The following is a 22,987-nucleotide window of genomic DNA, read 5'->3' on the forward strand; positions in this document are numbered from 1 at the left end:
CCTTATGGAAAGTGATTTAGGTAATATTCTGTGGGACTAGAATGGACGAGGAATGAACTATAAAGAAAACTGAAGAATGAATGCCTGCAGAGTCCTGAGATAGTGAGTGGTGACACATTCTAGACACTCTAATATACTAGAGTAGTTGGGATATATAAGTGGAATTGTGCCATGCAAATTCGAGTTATGAAAACGCAGTGTGACTCCCACACAAAAAGTCTGGCTCCTATACAAAATCAACGACTAGCTTTTTTTTTTTTAAAGAATTATTTATTTATTTGAAAGTCAGAGTTACACAGAGAGAAGAAAAAGCAGAGAGAGAGAGAGAGAGAAAGAGGTCTTCCATCCACTGGTTCAATCCCCCATTGGCTACAATGGCCGGAGCTGTGCCAATCCAAAGGCAGGAGCCAGGAGGCTTCTCCGGGTCTCCCACATGGGTGCAGGGGCCCAAGGTCTTGGGCCATCTTCTATTGCTTTCCCAGGCCATAGCTGGATCAGAAGTGGAGCAGCTGGGACTCATATTGGCACCCATATGGGATGCTGTCTCTTCAGGCAGCGGCTTTACCCGCTACGCCACAGTGCGGCTTGCTGACTAGCTTTTACGCTGACAGTCTGAAACAGTAGAAAGTAAATTGTTTTCAGTACACAGGTTTCCTCATACCAGCTTCAAGACACAAGCTTACAAAGACTACACTTCAAAACAGGGGAATTCAGTTGTGTGGCACTAGAATACAACTTCTCGGGGAAACAATGGAGTAGTAAGTCTTCAGTTTCTAAGTAGGGTAAAGGTTGAGAGAACTCATGTTTGAGTATATGGTCCTTTACAGATGTTTTCCTTAAATTCCTACCACCATCTGTAACTGCAGTTTATACAGGAAAAAAATTGGGGCCCAAGAGAATAAAAGCAACTGGGGCCGGCACTTTGGTGTAGCAGGTAAAGCTGCCACCTGCAGTTCTGGCATCCCATATGGGGGCTGGTTCGAGTTCTGGCTGCTCCACTTCTGATCCAGCTCTCTGCTATGGCCTGGGAAAGCAGTAGAAGATGGCCCAAGTCCTTGGGCCCCTGCACCCGTGTGGGAGACCCAAAAGAAGCTCCTGGCTCCTGGCTTCAGATCAGCACAGTTCCAGCTGTGGCGGCCAACTGAGGGAGTGAACCAGCAGATGGAAGATTTCTCCCTCTCTCTCTCTCTCTCTCTCTCTCTCCCTCTCTCCCTCCCTCTCCCTCTCCTCTCTCTATGTAACTCTGACTTTCAAATAAATTAATAAATCTTTAAAAAATAAGAATAAAAGCAATTTGCTTAGGGTCATCCAGTCAGTAGCAGAACAGCAATCAAGCCACCATTATCTACTGCATCTAGACAAGACATTTCCCAAAATAGGAACAAGCCCCACCTATGTGAGAACTGTCATGGACATGCAGATTATCCAGTTAGAGATCTCACTGGGAAACCCAACTGGCTATTCTAATGTCGATTCCTGAGCTTCACCTACTGAATCAGGATCTGAAGGCACGGCCTGGGGACCTCCAGTTTAACAAACTCCCAGGGTGACTTTTATGAAAGCTAGAATTTGAGAACCATGAAGGGGGCTAGGCAGTAGGTAAAAGCAACAGAAATGGTAAATTTACATGAAATTTTGATTGGTTAATATAAGCTATATATAATATATAATATAAAAAACAGGATGATGATAATTAATTGAAAGTAGTTTCTAATGTGTCAGCTTCTCTGGGTGTACACTTGCAGAAAGCTGGTGTCAGAAGGTGAATATTGGGGCCAGCACAGTGGGTATAGTCAGTTAAGCCCCTGCCTGCAGCATCTCATGTGGGCCCCAGTTCAAGTTCCAGCTGCTCTACTTCTGATCCAGCTCCCTGCTAATATGCCTGGGAAAGCAGCAGAGGATGGCCCAATTGCTTGGGCCTCACACCCATATAGGAGACCCGGATGAAGCTCCTATCTCCTGGCTTCGGATCAGCCCTTCTCCAGCCATTGCAGCCAATTGTGGGGGGTGAACCAGCAGATGGAAAATCTCGCTGTCTCTCCCTCTCTCTTTGTAATTCTTTCAAATAAATAAAAATAAGACTTTAAATAAAAGGAGTTGGTTATTGAACTCATGTATCCCGATATGGGATGTGGTCATCTTATCTGGTTACCAGTAGGCTAAATGCTTACCTCGACACTGCTTTTTTTCAACTTCCTGTATTCCATTTCTGAATCCATAGATGGTCTCAAATGATTGCCCTGGAATTCCTAGTTAGTGGACAGTGGAATTCCAGGACAGTGGCAGGGCTAGCTATGGCCCTTTGTAAAGCAGTCTTTTCCTAACTCAAGGGTCCTTGATTCTGTAGCTGCTGGGATACTTGCCTAGTATTCAGGCAACTCTGTTATTTTCCCCAGAATCTCCAGGGTAGGATACACATTTGCATTCAGAGCCAATTTGGAGGTGAAGGCCTTAGTCTTAAAGGCCATTCATCACAGATACATCAGGAAATACGCTATGATAGTATTTTCACAGCTGCATCAGGGAGAACTGATGAGCCCAGGTTATTGTTTAATGTTGCTTTGGGACAACTCTGATAAATAGCATTCAAGTTGGTGATGCAGAAACCACTGTGTGTGTGTGTCTAGACCTTTGCATTTGCCATCATCCCTCTCTCAGCATCCCTCTCTAACTTCCTCCCTGATGCACACATCAATCTTTCTTGTTTCTTTCTGTCTAGGGCTTACTTATTACAGAGAAGATTGAATGGACTGAGTCAGTGATATTGAATCCAGATTTCAGGGTGGCCAACAAAAAAAAACACGGATATCAGGGGCATGACCAGAACCTAAGGGTTAAGGATTTGGCATATTCCAAAGGCTGCAGTAGTAAGTATTTTTCCAAATGATGCTTGAACGCTTCCATCACAGTTTTGCATGCCTGCCTGCAGTCAGCATCTTTGGGTGAAATGGGCCCTCAGGGATTTCTGACTAGGCATGAGCCCTTACGGAAATCAGACTGCCTGAAGGTGAGCTCAGGACTCCAGACTCTTTTGAATCAATTCTGCTTATTTTTCCTCCTGAAAGTTATCTGTTGGCATTACCTGTAAGAATACTGTTTAAAACTATGTTTTCAGGAGGTAAGAATATGGTGAAAATTATAGGGTACTTATTTATTTTGCTAAACGATGTAGAGAAAAGGGGGCCTTAAAGATACCTTGATTTAGCTCAAATTGGAAATGAAGAGAGAAGTTATTTTTAGTGCTATTTTACAATAATGGACTTTTTCCATAGCTCAAGTGTTGCTCAAGCAATAGACACTTGCCATGAAAGAATGTTCTGAGACTCCAGGAGGCAGATTAGCACCTACAAATAACTTTTGTTCTGAAGATTTTAACCACATAGAAGAAAAATGTTACTGTGTCTGGGGTTGAGGGAGACAGGGATAATCTAATGTAACCATCATTTATATTTAGAATGTATGCTTACACCACTGTCAAACCAGAGGATAAGGGTCATCCGAGGATGTGCCCAAGATAGAAGCCATTCTATTGCCAAGTTCTGTGATTCAGTCTCAATCTCTGGGGATAAGAGGCAAAAGTCATCCATGCCATTCTGGAATTGACCCAAAGCTATGCAGGCTTTTCCATATCTTTCTTTCCTTTTTGTTATAATTTGGGTATACAGTAATAATAGCTGTAGCTAATATTTATAAACTTCATGTTAGTTCTAGCTAATTCTTCACTTGACTACTTGTTTAATGCTTGCAATAATCTGTCGTTGGTGCAGGGATTCATTTCATTAAGAAAGAAACTGAGAGACAGAGGTTCCAAGATCACAGTAAATTGTATTCTGTTCCTCTTTTGAGGAATAATAAGTTATCACAAAACTCAGTGGTTTGAAACAACAATAATCTGAGCAGGCATTGTGGCATAGGGGGTTAAGCCACCTCTTAGGACACCTGCATCCCAAGTCATATTACCTGGGATTAAATCACTGTATTCTTAGAATTGTATATATGAACTATATTGAGTCTGTTAAAAGCAAATTCAAATTTTTTAATTTTTTACTTAGTAAATATAAATTTTCAAAGTACAGTTAATGGATTACAATGGCTTCCCCCCTCCCCATAATTTCCCCCCCACTCACACCCCTCCCATCTCCCGCTCCCTCTCCCATTCCATTCACATCAAGATTCATTTTCAATTATCTTTATATACAGAAGATCAATTCAGTATATATTAAGTAAATATTTCATCAGTTTGCACCCACACAGAAACACAAAGTATAAAATACTGTTTCAGTACTAGTTATAGCATTACTTCACATTGGAAAACACACTAAGGACAGATCCCACATGAGAAGTAAGTACACAATGATTCCTGTTGTTGACTTAACAATTTGACACTCTTGTTTATGGCATCAGTAATCACCCTAGGCTCTTGTCATGAGCTGCCAAGGCTATGGAAGCCCCCTGAGTTCACCGACTCTGATCATATTTAGACAAGGCCATGGTCAAAGTGGAAGTTCTCTCCTCCCTTCAGAGAAAGGTACCTCCTTCTTTGATGGCCCCGTTCTTTCCACTGGGATCTCACTCGCAGAGATCTTCCATTTAGGTCTTCTTTTTTTTTTTTTCTCCAGGGTGTCTTGGCTTTCCATGCCTAAAATACTCTCATGGGCTCTTCAGCCATATCCAAATGCCTTAAGGGCTGATTCTGAGGCCAGAGTGCTATTTAGGACATCTGCCATTCTATGAGTCTACTGTATAATTTATTTTTTTGAAGTTCTTCTGCTTCTAGTCCAGCTTCCTGCTAATGTGCGCCCTGGAAAGCAGCAGATGATGGCTCAAATACTTAAGTCACTGCCAACTCTATAGGGAACCAAATGGAGCTCCTGGCTCCTGGCTTTGGCCTGGCCCTGCCCTGGCTATTGTGGGCATTTGGAGAGCAAACCAATAGTTGGAAGATCTCTGTGTGTGTGTGTGTGTGTGTGTGTGTGTCTGTCTGTAACTCTGCCCTTTAAAAAATAATAAATAAACTTAGAAAAACAATAACCACTTTCTTGTTGATTCTCATGGTTCTAAAGATTGACTGGTTCAGCTAGGTGATTCTCAATCAGCAATATTCATTTAAGGTCTTGTGTGGATTTGCAGTTACAGAAGGGCTGTGCATGGAGTCATCTTGAATGTTTCTTCTAGAACCCCACACATGGCCTCTCCCTGTGGCTGACTTCCCTTTGGTATTGAAGCTGGGTTCCAGAAGCAAGCATCCCAAAATGGACAGGTTAAACTTGTATCACCTTAGCACTTTTAATTTTGAGTTAATTTAAAAATATAATAATAGACTAAATGAACTCTTCACTTAGTTTCCCCCAATGGCAAAGTCTTCTATAACTGTAAAATAAGATCAGAAGCAGGAAACACATTACTGTTAATGAGATTACAGAACTTATACCAGTTTTTCAGATTTTACATGCACTTTGTGTGTGTGTGCACTCCACAAAGATACTCTCTAGTGTTCTTCCTTTACAGTCATGCCCACTGTACTCCACCCCACACCTGTCCCCTGGCAACCACTGATCTGTTCTCCATCTCTATAATTCTGTCAGTTCCAGAATGTTATGTAAATGGAATCATACAATAAGTAATCTTTTGAGACATTTAGATGGGGCTGGCATTGTGGCATAGCAAGTTAAACCATTGCAGTCCTTAGGCCTGCAATGCTGGTATCCCATATTGGAGAAGCCCTAGTTGCTCCACTTTTAGTCCAGCTCCCTACTAATGCACCTGGGAAGGCAGCAAATATGTCCCAAATACTTGGGCCCCTGACACCCACATGGGAGACAGGAATGGAGTTCCAGGTTCCTGGCTTCAGCCTGGTGATTGCAGAAGAAGGAAGAAGACCTATCTCTTTCTGCTTTTCTCTCTGTCTCTGTCTCTTTCTTTCTGTGCCACTCTACCTTTCAAGTTAAAAAAACAAGTCTTAAAAAAAGAAAAAGAAAAAAGAAATATTTAGGTGAGCAGATTGGAGGTAAAAAGATATAACACCCTTTTCATTCTCCAGCACTTCTGATCTCCTTACTTTCTGTTTACGGGAGTGCTTTCTTTTACATCTCAAGACCCCCAAGTGGAGGCCCAAGACTGTAGACAGGACCAAACCCATTATATGCTGTTTTCTCTCTACACACTATACCTATGATAAAATTTAATATATAAATTAGAGGCTCAGTAACATTTTTTTTTTAGATTTATTTTATTTATTTGAAAGACAGAGTTACAGAGAGAGGTAGAGACAGAGAGAGAGAGGGGTCTTCCATCTGCTGGTTCACCCCCCAAACGGCTGCACTGGTTGAAGCTGAGCTGATCCAAACTCAGGAGCCAATAGCTTCTTCCAGCCCTCCCACATCGGTGCAGGGGCCCAAGAACTTGGGTCATCTTCTGCTGCTTTCCCAGGCACATTAACAGGGAGTAAGATTGGAAGTGGAGCAGCCAGGACTCGAACTGGTGCCCATATGGAATGCCAGTGCTTCAGGCCAGGGCTTTACCCCACTGTGCCACCAGTACCAGCCCCTAAGGTTTAGTAACATTATTAACAGCAATGATAAAAAGACAATATTTTAACAACATAATAAAAGTTGCTTAAAACTCATGATTTATTTACATCTGGTATTTTCCATTTAATATTTGTTACCTGCAGTACCTGCTAAGCCCATCTGTGTACTTCCAGGTTTAGCAAAGAATCATGCTAAGTTAGTTTAGTGAGAATATCTCCATTCTCAGTATCTGATCACCTTCCATATTTTTTAAGATTTTATTTATTTATTTAAGAGGTAGAGATAGAGAGAGAGGGAGAAACAGAGAGAAAGGTCTTCCATCTGCTGATTCACTCCCCAAATGGCTACAACAGCCAGAGCAGAGCATATCTGAAGCCAGGAGCCAGGAGCTTCTTTTAGGTCTCCTACATGGGTGCAGGGGCCCAGGCACTTAGGCCATCTTCTACTGCTTTCCCAGGCCATAAACAGAGAGCTGGATGGGAAGAGGAGCAGCCAGAACACAAACTGGTGCCCACAGAGGATGTCAGCGCTGCATGCAAAAAGCTTAGCCTATGACGCCACAGCCTAGCCCCATCACCCTTATATCTGATCAGACTCTTCACCCTCCACCATTCCCTCCAGGGGTTATCTGATCACCTTGGACTGTCTTCACCAAGAATCCTGCTAGGTCGGTTCAGCCAGAAATTCCCTTACTTCTGATGCTTTCTCTTGACAATTTTCCATTCTTGGACCTCTGCCCTGTTCCTTGTCTATTTTTTCTTTTGTTTAAGATTTATTTATTTATTTATTTATTTATTGGAAAGAGTTACACGGTTATACAGAGAGAGAAGGAGAGGGAGGAAGGGAAGGAGGGAGGGAGGGAGGGAGGGAGGGAGAGAGAGAGAGAGAGGTCTTCCATCTGATGGCTCACTCCCCAATTGGCCACAACGGCCAGAGCTGCGCCAATCTGAAGCCAGGAGCTTTTTCTGGGTCTCCCACGTGGGTGCAGAGGCCCAAGGACTTGGGCCATCTTCTACTGCTTTCCCAGGCCATAGCAGGGAGTTGGATCAGAAGTGGAGCAGCCGGGTCTTGAACCAGCACCCATATGGGATGCCAGTGCTGCAGGCCAGGTCATTAACCCACTGCACCATGGTGCTGGCCCCTCCTTGTCTATAAATTCACACTTGCCCATGGTGTATTTGAGTTAGACCCAATCTCCCTTTCCTACTGCTGCAAGACCCCATGATAGGGGTTCCTGTTTCTGTAGTGATGATCCTAAATCATGTCTTCCTTACCATACTTCAACAAGTATCACTGAACAGTTTTTTCTTAAACAAACAGTATAGGTAGACACCTAAGAGATGGATGGGCCATATTAGTTAGGAACAGAAAAAAAACAATGAGAAGACTATTGCAACAAACCAAGAGAAGGAGGGCCAGACTGCAGCAATGGCAGTGAGGACAAAAAGGAAGACACAGCTACGGAAAACAGAGCAAAGGCTCACAGGATTTGGAACTGGGAGGAGCAGGTGGGAGACAGAGCCCCACATCTCTGTGTAAATTCTGGTACCACACAGAAAACACAAGAGGAATAATAATTTTAGAAAGTGATAATGATTCAGCTTGGGCTTTGTTTAGGATAAAATGCCTTAGGAAATATCGAAGTGGAACTCTTTTTGAACAACATAGCTAGCTGGGAGTTCCAGTGTGAAAAACAACTAAATTGCAAGGGTATCATTTTATTATCTTAAGACAAACAAAAATGAAAAGTTGGCAGTTTCAAACTGGTTTTTGTAATCTGACCTTCTAAGCGTCTGTTTTTCCACTTCCTTCTGTAAGGGAGTTCTTTTGTCTTCCATAAGCTTCTTGCTTCAATGATTTCTCAGAACTTTGAAACCCTAAAAACTGAAATTATCATATTGTTATACAGAAGAATAAATAACCTTATATACAAATATATCATCAGAATAATTACTTTCAAAACACTCCTTCTTTACAAACAAAATTCCATTTGCTAATATTTCCTTAAAATTTAAACTGTCCAATTGTAATTAATAAAATCTGATATCATATCCCGAAAAATTAGCAACACCAATTTCATGCTCTTTTTATCCTTAATTTATAGATGAAGAAACTGGTTCAGAGAAGATAGGCCATTTGCCTATCTGAAATTCTCAGTGGAATCTTCAAAAACAAAAACAAAAATAACAGTGGAATCATTTCCCCTACAGGCACTCCTGTGTGTTGAATGAATACATCAGTGGAGCGCTGCAGCTCAGCCTATGGTGATTATGGGTTGACCTAGATGAGAATTGAAGTCTGTTATTCCAAGCCTAAGTTCGTCACTAAGCCGCATCAGTTTGTCTCTCCAAATAACAAAAGGTACTCTTACAAATAATCTGCAGAATTTACTAGTCTTTCACACTAAGAATCTGGTTAGGAATGAGGCTAAGCTCTATTTAAAAATGATAATAACAGGCAGGCACTTGGCACAGCAGGTAAGATGCTGCACGGGATCCCTGCTTCCCATACTGTAGCAGCTGGGATAGGATCCCCCCTTTCCATCCTTGCTGCCATTCCAGCTTCCTGCTAATGTGCACCTTTGAAGGCATAGGTCATGACCAGCATACTTGGATCCCTGTCACCCAAATGGGAAGTCTGGAGTGAGTTCCAGGCTGCTGGTTTCTCCTGGCTTAGCCCTAGCAGTCAGTCTCTCTCTCTCTCTCTCTCTCTCTCTCTCTCTCTCTCCCCCCAACCCCTGTAAAACAAAATGTAAATAAATAAATAGATAAAATGACAATTTTAAAGTTGGATCTAGTCCAAAAAAGTGATAATAATAATTTGGAGACTATATCAATAGAAATTTAAAGAACATAAAGCACAAGGGAATGCTAGAGAAAAATAGCCTTTTACTAAATTTTTTGATTTTTTCTTCAGTTTATGTGTATAATACTATACCATATGTAGTTAAATAAGGTTATGAGATTTGCAAATAATTTTTCTGTCTTTCTCTTTTTATCTTTACCCTTCAAATTAATAAAAATTATAAACATTTAAAATACATCCTAAAGATGTAAGATGTGGCAATCTTGAAATCTAAGGATTTTCCAATCCTTTATCTGAATATTGGACCAGATTTCAGATGGTTAACAAGGGACATAGTCTGCATATTGCAAACTACTTTCAGAAGAGTATAGAACAATTCCCTCTATGAATAGCTGAATTTCCTAATATTTCTCCAGTTAAACATGGATTTTCTCACTGAATGGGACAAATAAAGACTATAGCCTTGGACCAGTTCACATCAGATTATTTAAAAAACAAAAACAAAAACTCTGAACTTTCAGGACTTTGTAGACTTTAAAATTGCTGAGACAGAATTGTAGACGTATTTGTAATATTTCATCACTTCTCCAGGAAGGTAATGATTACCTAGAGTGTATCCAAATGTTCCAGATGCAACCTACTCCACCCATGCCATCTGTCCCTCCTAAGCCCTGACAACGGACTAGGCATTCAGGACTCCAATCACCCCTGTACTTCATTCCAAGGTCACACAGACTGTGATGCAACTGGAACCAGAACCTAAGACTATAGACTTCCAATTCTAAATGCATTAATTGCTTACAGAATTACATTGTCATTTTAGTCCACTTTTTTTAACAAGCAAGAATAGAAATTCATTTTTTAGCAAAGGATTATAAAGGTTTTTTGTTTAAAAGAAAACAGAGAAATGTAGCATATTTTCATATGAGGGGTCACTTGATAAATGTCAATTGCTCACAAATTTTAAAGTTTAATGTGTTTTCTTTTTTTTTTTTTAAGATTTATTTATTTATTTGAAAGTCAGAGTTACACAGAGAGTACAGGAGAGGCAGAGAGAGAGGTCTTCCACACTTCCACATGCTGGTTCACTCCCCGATTGGCTGCAACAGCTGGAGCTGCACTGATTCCAAGCCAGGAGCCAGGAGCTTCTGCCAGGTCTCCCACGTGGGTGCAGGGTCCCAAGGACTTGGGCCATCTTCTACTGCTTTCCCAGGCCATAGCAGAGAGCTGGATCAGAAGTGGAGTAGCCAGGACTCAAACCAGAACCCATATGGGATGTTGGCACTACAGGCAGCAGCTTTACCTGCTACCCCACAGTGCCAGCCCCATTTAATGTGTTTTCAATCAAAATCCAAATGAGATTGTGGAGAAAATTTGAAAAACCAATTAAAGACCAGAAGAAAAACATGAAAGAACAGTTTAAAAAGTTTGTGAATGGAGAGATATCAGAATTCGCAGATGTCAAGTACTTAGCAAAGATGATGTGCTACTACAAGAATAAAGTGATATCCATTCATGTGGTCATTCATTATTTCAACCAAGATCTCCCGAGAATATACCAGGTGACAGGCTTTGCTCTAGGCCTTACAGAGATAGCAAGAAACAAGATCCACAGGGTCCCCCTCCTCATGGAGCACATACTGTAGCAAGAGAAGGAGATGTTGAAAATACACATCAGTTGGTCTTAGTCTTGGATGAAAAGCACGCAAGGGGGACCAGTGCCATGGCTCACTTGGTTAATCCTCTGCCTGCGGCGCCGGCATCCCATATGGGTGCCAGGTTCTAGTCCTTGTTGCTCCTCTTCCAGTCCAGCTCTCTGCTGTGGCCCGGGAAGGCAGTGGAGGATGGCCCAGTTGCTTGGGCCCTGCACCCCATGGGAGACCAGGAGGAAGCATCTTGCTCCTGGCTTTGGATCAGCGTAGCTCTGGCTGTAGCAGCCATTTGAGGGGTGAACCAATGGAAGGAAGACCTTTCTCTCTGTCTCTCTCTCTCACTGTCTAACTCTATCTGTCAAATAAGAAAAAAAAAAAAGAAGAAGAAGAAAAAAGAAAAGCAAGCAAGGAGTGACTGTAGCAGCTACTTTTGTTAATGTGCTCAGGAAGTCCCAATAGTGTCTTGAAGAAATCCGAGAACTTCAGGAGGTTAAAGAAGATGACACTTGATCAGATAACATTTTCTGCATGTTTTAATCAAAAAATTATTCGAAGAAGGAAAAAAAGCAGCATTAAGAAAGTTTAATTTGATTAAAAGCAAAAATATATGAAATAATACATTACAAAGAGCTTGTTCAAACAGTTACTTAGAGAAGTGGCAAACTTATTCTATCAGAGCCTGTCGCTCCCCCTCTTCGTGGAGGAACGACACAGGACCCTGCGCTGTTCTTTCGTCTGCTCGGCCCTCCCCGGGTTTGCTGCTGGTTCTTCCCGGGTTGGCTACTGTCCCTTCCACCTCCGTGGAAGGGCGGTTCCCCCTGCCACATTCCCCACTTCCGCAGGGGAGCGGCACACCGCCGGCCGGCTCTCTTGGGGGTTGCACAGGTGTTCCCTTAGATGTTCCCCTTAGGTGTTCCTGGTGCATGCCGTCTCTCTCCTCCTTTATAGTCCTCCTCCGCCAATCCCAACTCGGCTGCCCACACGCCGAGCACGCTGCTCTCCTCCAATCAGGAGCAAGTCCTACAGTTTATTGGTTGAACTGGAGGCAGCTGTGTAGAAGCTGTTTTCTTCTCTCCCAGCGCCATATTGTGGGAGAGCAGATGCACAGAATAAGTCTTAATTCCAGTAACCTAGTCTAGTCCGAGCTGCTCCCCACAGAGCCATTTTTACAGATATATTTAGATAAATTATTTTTTTAAAGATTTATTTATTGGGGGCCAGTGCTGTGGTATAGTAGGTTACACCTCTGCCTGCAGCACCAGCATCCCATATGGGCATAAGTTCAAATCCTGACTGCTCCGCTTCCAATCTAGACCCCTGATGACCTGGGAAAGCAGTAGAAGATGGTCCAAGTCCTTGGGCCCTTGTACCCACATGGGAGACCCTGAAGAAGCTCCTGGCTTCTGGCTCCTGGCTATGGATCAGTCCAGCTCTGGCCATTGCAGCCATTTGGAGAGCAAACTAGTGGATGGAAGACCCCTCTCTCTGTGTTTCTCCCTCTCTCTTTCTGTAGGGAGCTGGATTGAAAGCAGAGAAGCTGGGATTTGAACAGGTACTCCAGTGTATGATGAGGGCATCACAGGTGGCTTAACTCATTGTGCTACAGTGACAGCCCCATAGGCAAATTCTCATGGAAATTTGTTCAAAGCCTGTTGATGACTCTCACCGAGCATTTTGAGGATAATGACTCACATAATTCAGAATTTAGTCCCGGCTTTGTTCCCTGATCTAATACCTTCAAAAGAGAGATTTACTGGTGATGAAATTGTTACTAGTGCCAAGCTTAATAGTTTAAAGAAAAGAACCTTGTTTGGAGGTCAGAGATTGAAGCTACTTCATATGCCAATCATAAGGTCTAAATTTTATCTTTTCAGAGATGTCAGGTTTCAAATATAACATTCTTTCTTCTTTAAATGATAAAAGAAAAACATTTCATTGATCAAAATTTACTCACTGCACATACACAAGCAGGAGTCAAACTCCTTTTGTTTAGATTATTCTAGTCCCTATATATTTTATTTTCTTATTTACCTGTTTTATAACATGTACTATATGAGTATATAGATCTGGAACACTTTCGGATAATGTTGTTATCCTTCCAAAGAAAGAGGATTTTAAACACCAAAATGTTGTCTTTGAGGGCAGGCATTGAGTGGTACAGCAGGTTAAGCCACTGCTTGCATCCATATCAGAGTCAGAGTGGGTCCTAGCTTCTCTGCTTCTCATACAACGTCCTGCTAGTGCATTCTGGGAAGCAGCAGATGATGCTCATGGGTCTGGGCCTCTGCCTCCCACCTGGGACACCTGGATGGCGTTCCAGGCTCTCAGCTTTATCTAGACCCGGCCCTGGCTTTTATTGGCGTTTAGGAAGTAAATCAGCACATGGAAGAATTCTCTCTTTCTCTCTCTCTCTCTCTTTCTCTCTCCCTCTGCCTTTCAAGGAGATGATAACAAACTTTTTTTTATTTATTTGAGAGGTAGAGTTATAGACAGTGAGAGGGAGAGACAGAGAGAAAGGTCTTCCTTCTGTTGGTTCACTCCCCAAGTGGCTGCTAAGGCCAGTGTTACGCCGATCCAAAGCCAGGAGCCAGGTGCTTCCTCCTGGTCGCCCATGTGGATGCAGGGGCCCAAGTAACTGGGCCATCCTCCACTGCCTTCCCGGGCCACAGCAGAGAGCTGGACTGGAAGAGAAGCAACCACAACTAGAACCCGGCACCCATATGGGATGCCGGCACCGCAGGCAGAGGATTAACCAAGTGACCCATGGCATCGGCTGATAACAAACATTTCTAACAAATTTATTGGATACATCTTTTTAATAATTCCTGTAATGTTCCAATGAATATGCATTATTTCCATAATTAAAAAATAAGTTAGTAAAACGAAAATGCCCCAAATATCTTTCTTTTACTGATAAATTGCACAAGATTAAAAAATCACAAAGTCATGTTTCATGTCATTTCAAAGCCCTTCTCATAACAGTCCCACATATTAAAGGGCATTCACCTGTCCACAAATATTAACTTAGGAAATATTGCCTCTAATGATAGTATTTCAGGCAGAAGAGCTGTGTAGACCTGAAAAATAAAAAACTGAACTTGGAGTTATTTAGCAACACATTTCCAAACCAGAATGCCAAATTTCTCCTAAACCCTTTGGAAAACTTTGAAGCACACCCGAAATGATGCTACTATAGACTGTAGTATCATTTACATAGATGGATAGCTGATTGCTAACTGTGGCAGAAAAATGAGTTACAGAGAGGAACAAAAAATAAGTCTTCCTGCAAAATACAACTTCATTTCAGGTATGAGAACTTGGAATATTGAATTCAATATCAGCAACAGTGATTCTGACTTCTTCCTCTCAATGATAACACACAGGTTGTCAATCATGGTATCATGGTACCCAAGCTTCTGTCATTAAAGAAGTTGCCCTTTGTGGACTGCAAAGGCTCAAGCTTCCAAGAGTTCCCTGTAAAATGGGAAAATGCGATGGTCCTCTGTGACATATCCTCACCTGCCTCTCTGTCTGGAAGGAAGTAGATAGAGATGTTACAGCTACTCTGGGCTACAGAAGAAAGACATGGGCCGCCTAAGAGGGAGATGAAGTCAAAGACGAATGTCCTATTGCACAAGTTCTCCAAAGGTCAGTACTAAGAACTGGCAGGATGGTTGAACACTGAGTCCCCCAATCCACTGTACCCACAATTACAGCAACACTCCCAGTCATCCCAAAGGCCCAGAGAGGAAACAGAGTTCTTGGGCACTCCTGAGGCCGTGGCTGCTACCAGAAGCAGCCACAAGCAAATCTGACCAGGCAACCTCAAAGATTTTTTTAATGCTGGGGTTAATGCTATACAGAAATAGCTTCAATGGCTTTGCTTAACACCCACATTACATTTATGCTTTTACTGTATGAGCTTATGGTATCATTCACCATGTCTTATACCCCCAGAGCTACCATTTTAAAATGTACCAGTCTTGACAATGTGCCAGGGGCATACAGCTTAGTGCCCCTAACTGTCCTCCAACTTTGTAAAGGTACCTTCCATATACATTTCTTCATCTTTTAGTGCCTTAATCTTATGTTGTAAATGCCTCAAGAGTAAGATGTTTGAATCCTGCAGAGAACAAGCAGTGCTTGTCAGGCGCTAGCAGGTTCTGGTTGATTTACAACACTGGCAGAACAAGTTCTGAATCTGATCATGGTTGGGCATAACTGCCCCCCTCTGCATATACTCTCTTCAGAATAGGTTTTGTATTCTGTAAGCTAAAATCTGACCATTTTAAACCAAAGGAGAAGCTCCTCTGCATTAGCTAAGATAGAAACTGAAAATCTTTAACCTTACTGTCTGCTATGGTCTGGATATGGTTTGGATGTATCCCCCAAAGGTTCACATGGCAGAAGTTGGATCCACAGGGTGAGAATGCTATGAGGTGGTGGGATCTTTAAGAGATGGAACCTGGTAGGAAGTCCATGAGTCACTAGAGATGCTGCTCTCAAAAAGGATTAAGGCAGTTCTCTTGGGACCCTTAGTTAGCTCTTGTGAGGACGAGGTACTGTGATTCCTGAATCATTCTCTGGTTTCCTGTGTGACACGGTGAGCTCTTCCTCTAACAGGCGTGCCCACCACTGTGGCACTGCTTACCATGAGCCCTACATCAGAGCTGAGGTAATACCAGTCCTATGCCCTTGAGCCTCCAGATTTATAAGTTAAATAATATTTTTTTAAAATACCCTGCCTCAGATATTTAATTATAGTAATGAAAAAATATGTTAACAATGTCCAAAATGGAAATAAAAATTCAAATAAGGATTCAAATGGCCCTGACTAGGCCAGTTGATTTAGGGCTGTGTTAATAATCATATTCTTGCTAAAAATTGTTATCAAAATCCAAGATGTAGGGAAAAATATTCAGGCATAGGTCATTTAATTGGGAGGCAGGCAAAGAAAAAGATAAAAAGAGCACAGGAAGAAAGATAAGAACAAATGAGAGAAGAGAAATTTCCACACCTTCCCCAACCTTCTGCTTGGTCTAATAGAGTAGGGAATCTAGGGTTGCCAGATTGAGCAAATAGAAATATAGCACATCTAGTTAAATTTTTTTTTCACAGGCAGAGTGGACAGTGAGAGAAAGAGACAGAGAGAAAGGTCTTCCTTTACCATTGGTTCAGCCTCCAATGGCTGCTGCAGCTGAAGTGCTGCAGCCAGCGCACTGCGCTGATCCAAAGCCAGGAGCCAGGTGCTTCTCCTGGTCTCCCATGGGGTGCAGGGCCCAAGCACTTGGGCCATCCTCCACTGCACTCCCGGGCCACAGCAGAGAGCTGGGCTGGAAGAGGGGCAACTGGGACAGAATCTGGCGCCCCAACCGGGACTAGAACCCAGTGTGCTGGTGCCACAGGTGGAGGATTAGCCTATTGAGCCACGGCACCAGCCACATCTAGTTAAATTTGAATTTCATAGAAAAGATAATTTTTTTAGCGTAGGTATAACTCCATAGAGTATTTGAGATATACTTATAAAATTATTTGTTGCTTACCTGAAATTCAAATTTAACTGGCACAAACTGTGCTACAGTGAAAATAGCAAAGATTTGAAACAAGACAAACACAGGCTTGTGGGGTAGTTGTTGTGGTACAACAGGTTAAGCTTCTGCTTGGGACATCCATATCCCATATTGGGTTATTCCACACTTCTGAGCAAGCTTCTTGCTGGTTGGCAGCAGATGATGGCTGATGTGCTTGGGCTCCTGCCTTCCATGTGGGAGATCAGGATGGAATTCCTGGCTTATGGCTTCAGTGTGGCCTAGCCTTAGCTATTGTGGGCATTTTGGGATTGGACCAGTGGATGGAAGATCTATCTACCTTTCATTCCCCTTCTCTCTGTCATTCTGCCTTTCAAATAAAATAAATAAACATTTTTAAAAAGAAGTGAAAATTAAAACAGTGTGTCAAAAAGATATCTGGACTACTATCTTCATGCAACATTATTCACAATAATCAAGATATGTCAGTGATCACCCAAAGCTCTTGACTTGAGCTGCTAAGGCTATGGAAGCTTTTTGAGTCCACAGTCTCCATCAGTATTTAGGCTAGGCCATAAGCAAAGTGGAAGTTCTCTCCTCCTTTCATAGAAAATTGCATTCTTCTTTGATGGCCCCTTCTTTCCACTGGCGTATCACTCACAGAGATCCTTCGTGTAGGACTTTTTTTTTGTGCCACAGAGTCTTGGCTTTCCATACCCAAAATGCTCTCATGGGCTTTTCAGCCAGATCAGAATGCCTTAAGGGCTGATTCTGAGGTTAGAGTGCTATTTAGAATGATTGTCATTTTATGAGTCAGCTGTGAAAACTATTTATTTATTTCACTTGAAAGTCAGAGATAGTGAGAGAAAGAAAAGAAAGGAAGGGAGAGAGAGAGAAACAGATCTTTGATTCACTGGTTCACTTCCCAAATGTCCACAACAGCCAGGTCTGGCACAGGATGAAGCCAAGAGCCCAGAAATCCATCTGGGTCTCTTACATGGGTGGCGGGGGTCCAAGCACTTGTGTCACCATCAGGTACCTCCAAGGATCCTTAGCAGGAAGCTGGATTGGAAGTGGAACAGACAGGACTCTGACCAGTACTCTGATATGAGTTGCAGGCAATCCCAAATCGTGGCTTAACCTGATATGCCAAAACTCCTGCCCTGTTTATCCTTCTTAGTGCCTAAAACTAAAACTGTTCAGATAAATTATAACAAGTAAGAATGATTTTATTTTGATGCAGAAAATTTTTGAAACCCATGCATAGTTTTTCATTACATACATCTTCCATAAGCTTTTTGAACACCTCTCCTCTATAAAATGAAATATTCAGCCACTATCATTTGTGATGACATGGAAGAACATGAAAAGCCTTGACTGAGATTAGCCAGATACAGAAAGTTAAACACCAGGTGATCTCACTTACATGTAGAATCTAATAAAATTGAGTTCCTGCAAGCAAACAGAAGAATGATGGTTACCAGGGTCTGGAGATAGGGGGAATAGGCAAGTGTTGGTCAAAGGATGCAAAGTTTTAGTTATGCAGGATTAATAAGTTCTAGAGAGCTAATATATGGCATGGTGACTATAGTTAATAAAATAGTATTGTATACTTGAAGTTTGCTGAGAGAAATTATCTTAAATGTTCTCATAAAATTTATTCTTATAAAGTGATGGATGTGTGAACTATCCTGATTATTGTAATCATTTCATAATATAAAATATATTAAAAACTCTATACCTTAAATGTATATGATTTTATTTGTCAATCACAACTCAATAAAGCAGGGAAAAAATAAAGTTCCATTTTAAAAACTGAAAAACAACACTTGAAATTGGGGGTTGCATATGTGTATTTCAACAAATTTGAAAGTACATAAATTTTATATTCATGTTTACAAAAACCATATATGGAAAATGCAATGAGAATAAACATTATATCCAATAAGCTTTCCTATCACACCTATGAATTTGCTACATTAGAATAATTCAAGGTCAGTGCTGACACTGTGGCATAATAGGTAAAGCCACTGCCTGCGACACTGGCATCCCATATGAGTGCCAGTGCAAGTTCTCACTGCTCCATTTCTGATCCAACTCTTTGATAATGTGCATGGGAAAAGCAGCAGAGGATGACTCAAGTGCTTGGACACTTGCACTCGACATAGGGGGTCTAGAAGAAGCTCCTGACTCTGGCCATTGCAGCCGTTTGGAGAGTGAACCAGTGGATGGTAGATCTCTCTCCCTCCATCTGTCTTTTCCTCTCTCTGTGTAATGCTGACTTTCAAGTAAACAAGTAAATCTTAAAGCAAGTAAGCAAGCAAAGGAAGGAAGGAAGGAAGGAAGGAAGGAAGGAAGGAAGGAAGGAAGGAAGGAAGGAAGGAAGGAAAAGAAATGAAGAAAAGAATGTTTCAAGATCTCAGAAAAGCTAAATAACACTGATGATGGAAGGCATTTCTGTGTTGGTTCAAATAACCTAAGAACTTCATAATGCAAAATCAAAGGAACAAAACCACCAGAGTATTATCAGTTCTTACAGTTATTATTGAAACTCCATTGCTTTGAGCCCAATTTGGCTGTGGAAAACCAGCTTATATTTGAAAACCAAGCTCACTGTAGAAGTCTTTGTGCATTTCTGAAATCTTCCATCTGATCTACTTACTGTTAATAGTTAAACTAGATCCTAAGCAGGAAGGGAATAAGAAAATGAGCAATGATTAATCTAACTGAAGTGAGAAAGAAAAGTAAAGTTTTTCTCCTTCTTGACTCCATGTTTTTCATAATGACTTCATTAAATGTTCCATGGAGTGGGGGCAGGAAGTACATCCTCTGCTTGCATGGTTCCATAAGTAACTATCAAAGAAAGGTAAAGAGTAGCAACAAGGAAGAAAAGGTAAAATGTGTTGTTTGATAAATGATAAAAGTATGTTCTATATTATATTATAATGTTATTTTGTGGAGCCTTGTAAAAATCTTCTTGTTTCTATAACATAAATATTTAAGAAAGATGCAATGATTGAGTTTACCAACATAGGAGATGGCCTTTAAAATTATACAACCAGAGGGAGGAGCCAAGATGGCGGAATAGGGAGGGAGCTTACTGATAGTCTGGGAGGAGACAGATTAATAAAAGTGAAGGTAGTGTAATCTCAGGGAAAAATTAGGGGAAAAACAGCAAAGGAAACTCTTCCATAATTAAAGGGACTTGGTAGACCAACATGGAGGGAATGGGCAACCACAGCTTGGGGCCCCAGCTGCCGAGAGGCTCAACACCAGCACTGGAAAGAGAGGTGAGATGAAACCACAGTAGCCCAAGACACTGGTGGAAAAGCAGCAGGAAAAGCCTAGAGAGAATGAGGTTTGAATCCCCATGGGGGAAAGTATACCAGCCTAACTAGAGGAGAGAAAAAAATAAAAGGGACAGTACAGACACAATTCTCTCTCTCCACACACCTTACAAAGGTGAGTGAGACAATAGAGCAGGCACCATTTTGGACATACATAACAGCTGCACCAGCTCGGGTCTGCATCCGCCCTCAGCCAAGCAGAAAAACCTGACTCTGGTGGGAAGTAAAAACAGGAGACTAAGACCTAGTGAATGTGTGGCGCTTATGAACTGGACTGTGGAAAAAAAAAAAAACACCTCAGGGTGCATGGGAGAACTCACAGTGCAGCTGAGATGTGAGTAGTTTAGGTGGGAGATGACACAAACTCAGGCAGCCTTGGCTACCTGGTGAGAGACATTGCAGGGGAATCTGAACTTACACTGAGGACTGCACAGATCCTTTCTATGGTCCTTGGGACAAAGCAGACAAATATTATTCCCACTGGGGCTAGTGCTCAGGCACTGACTACCATCTGAGCAGAATTACTTCCCTTCTGAATAAAAAAAGAGAGAGAAAGAGAGAGAGAGGGAGGGAGATTTACCATGCCAAACTTGGGTGTGTCACCTTTGGCACACCCTTAACCCTGAAGAACTGAACAGAGCTCTCTGGCCACACCCACCACAAGCCTCTAGAGATTCACCAAAAGCTGATAGTCCACTTAATCTAGAGTCATAGTATAACGAGAAAAGCCATGGGGGGGGGGGGAGGGAACCAAAGAATATCTCTACAATGCCAAACAACAAATGCAAAAACCGAGGAAACAAGAACAAGGAAGACATCATGACGCTCCCAAATGAAATTGACACTCCAATACAAGATTATGAAGATAATGAGATGGAAGAAATGCAAGATACAGATTTCAAAAAATTTATGATAAGAACATTTAGAAGTTATCAAAAACAAATGCATGAACTACAGAAGTCCATACAGGACAGGACAGAAAATCTCTCACATGAAAATGAAATCTTAAGGAGGAATCAAAATGAAATGAGGAGTTTAGTAGAACGTGAAATTGAGATATTGAAAAGACAAAAATGAAATGAAGAATTCAATAGAACAAAGGAAAAACAAATTTGAGAGCCTTAAAAAGGGAATCAGTGAGGCAGAAGAGAGAATATCGGACTTAGAAGACAGAGCACAGAGCACAGGAAAGTATACAGACAAACCAAAGAAAAGAAGAGGAAATTAGAAATCTAAAAAATATTGTTGGGTGGCCGGCGCCAGGGCTCACTAGGCTAATCCTTCGCCTGCGGTGCTGGTACTCTGGGTTCTAGCCCTGGTTGGGGCACCAGTTCTGTCCTGGTTGCTCCTCTTCCAGTCCAGCTCTCTGCTGTGGCCCAGGAAGGCAATGGAGGATGGACCAGGTGTTTGGGCTCTGCAGCCACATGGGAAACCAGGAGGAAACACCTGGCTCCTAGTTTTGAATCGGCGCAGTGCACCGGCCGTGGTGGCCATTTAGGGGGTGAACCAACGGGAAGAAGACCTTTCTCTCTGTTTCTCTCTCACTGTCTATCTTTGCTTGTAAAAAAAAAAATATGACTAAAAAAGATCCTCAACACGACACATTGTAATCAAACTCAGCATAGTGAAACATAAAGAAAGGATTCTAAAATGTGTAAGAGATAAATGTCAGATTACTCTCAGAGGATCTCCAATCAGACCCACAGCAGACTTCTCATCAGAAACCCTACAGGCTAGGAGGGAATGGTGAGATATAGCCCAGGTACTAAGAGAAAAACAGCATGATACTGGTACAGAAACAGATAGATAGACCAATGGAACAGAATAGAAATACCAGAAATCAATCCAAACATCTAAAGCCAACTTATGTTTGATCAAGGATCTAAAACCAATTCCTGGAGCAAGGACAGTCTATTCAATAAATGGTGCTGGGAAAACTGGATTTCCACATACAAAATCATGAAGCAAGGCCCCTACCTTACACCTTACACAAAAATCCACTCAACGTGGATTAAAGATCTAAATCTATGACCCGACACCATCAAATTATTAGAGAACATCAGAGAAACCCTGCAAGATATAAACACAGGCAAAGATTTCTTGGAAAAGACCCTGAGGCACAGGCAGTCAAAGCCAAAATTAACAATTGGGATTGCATCAAATTGAGAAGTTTCTGTACTGCAGAAGAAACAGGAAAGTGAAGAGGCAACCAACAGAATGGGAAAAAATATTTACAAATTATGCAACTGATAAAGGGTTAATAAGCAGAATCTACAAAGAGATCAAGAAACTCCACAACAACAAAACAAACAATCCACTGAAGAGATGGGCCAAGGACCTCAATAGATATTTTTCAAAAGAGGAAATCCAAATGGCCAACAGACACATAAGAAAATGTTCAGGATCACTAGCCATCAGGGAAATGCAAATCAAAACCACAATGAGGTTTCACCTCACCCCAGTTAGAATGGCTCACATACAGAAATCAACTAACAGCAGATGCTGGAAAGGATGTGGGGGGAAAGGGACACTAACCCACTGTTGGTGAGAATGCAAACTGGTTAAGCCACTATGGAAGTCAATTTGGAGATTCTTCAGAAACCTGAATATAGCCCTACTACCATACAACCCAGCCATCCCACTCCTTGGAATTTACCCAAAGGAATTTAAATTGGCAAACAAAAAAGCTGTCTACACTTCAAATGTTTATTGCAACTCAATTCACAATAGCTAAGACCTGGAATCAACCTAAATACCCATCAACAGTAGACTGGATAAAGAAATTATGGGATATGTACTCTATAGAATACTATACAGCAGTAAAAAAAAAATGAAATCTAGTCATTTGCAACAAAATGGAGGAATCTGAAAAACAACATGCTGAGTGAAATAAGCCAATCCCAAAGGGACAAATATCCTATGTTCTCCCTGATTGGTGACAACTAACCGAGCACCAAAAAGGAAACCTGTTGAAGTGAAATGGACACTATGAAAAAGAGTGACTTGATCAGACCTTGTCCTGACTGTCGAGGAACAACTTACTATTTTATTCCTTTTAGTATTTTTTGTTATAATTAATACTAATGGTTGAACTCTGTAATTAACACACAATTATTCTTGGGTGT

General features: G+C 41.7%; 1 long non-coding RNA gene across 2 annotated transcripts in view; it reads right to left on the reverse strand.

The window, feature by feature from the left end:
* Positions 1–330: 330 nt before the first annotated feature.
* The window catches only part of LOC149127299 (uncharacterized), a 43,680-nt gene continuing 21,023 nt past the window's right edge, over positions 331–22,987 (reverse strand). For both annotated transcript variants that reach the window (XR_016231463.1, XR_016231464.1), the window contains exons 2-3: positions 8,313–8,414; positions 331–612 (exon numbers count right to left, since the gene is read on the reverse strand). This is a non-coding gene — a long non-coding RNA (uncharacterized LOC149127299). The remainder of the gene's footprint in view (positions 613–8,312; positions 8,415–22,987) is intronic.

Source organism: Oryctolagus cuniculus, chromosome 3, assembly GCF_051225735.1.
Source record: "Oryctolagus cuniculus isolate XC-2025 breed Fujian yellow rabbit chromosome 3, ASM5122573v1, whole genome shotgun sequence".
Taxonomy (NCBI): Eukaryota; Metazoa; Chordata; class Mammalia; order Lagomorpha; family Leporidae; genus Oryctolagus; species Oryctolagus cuniculus.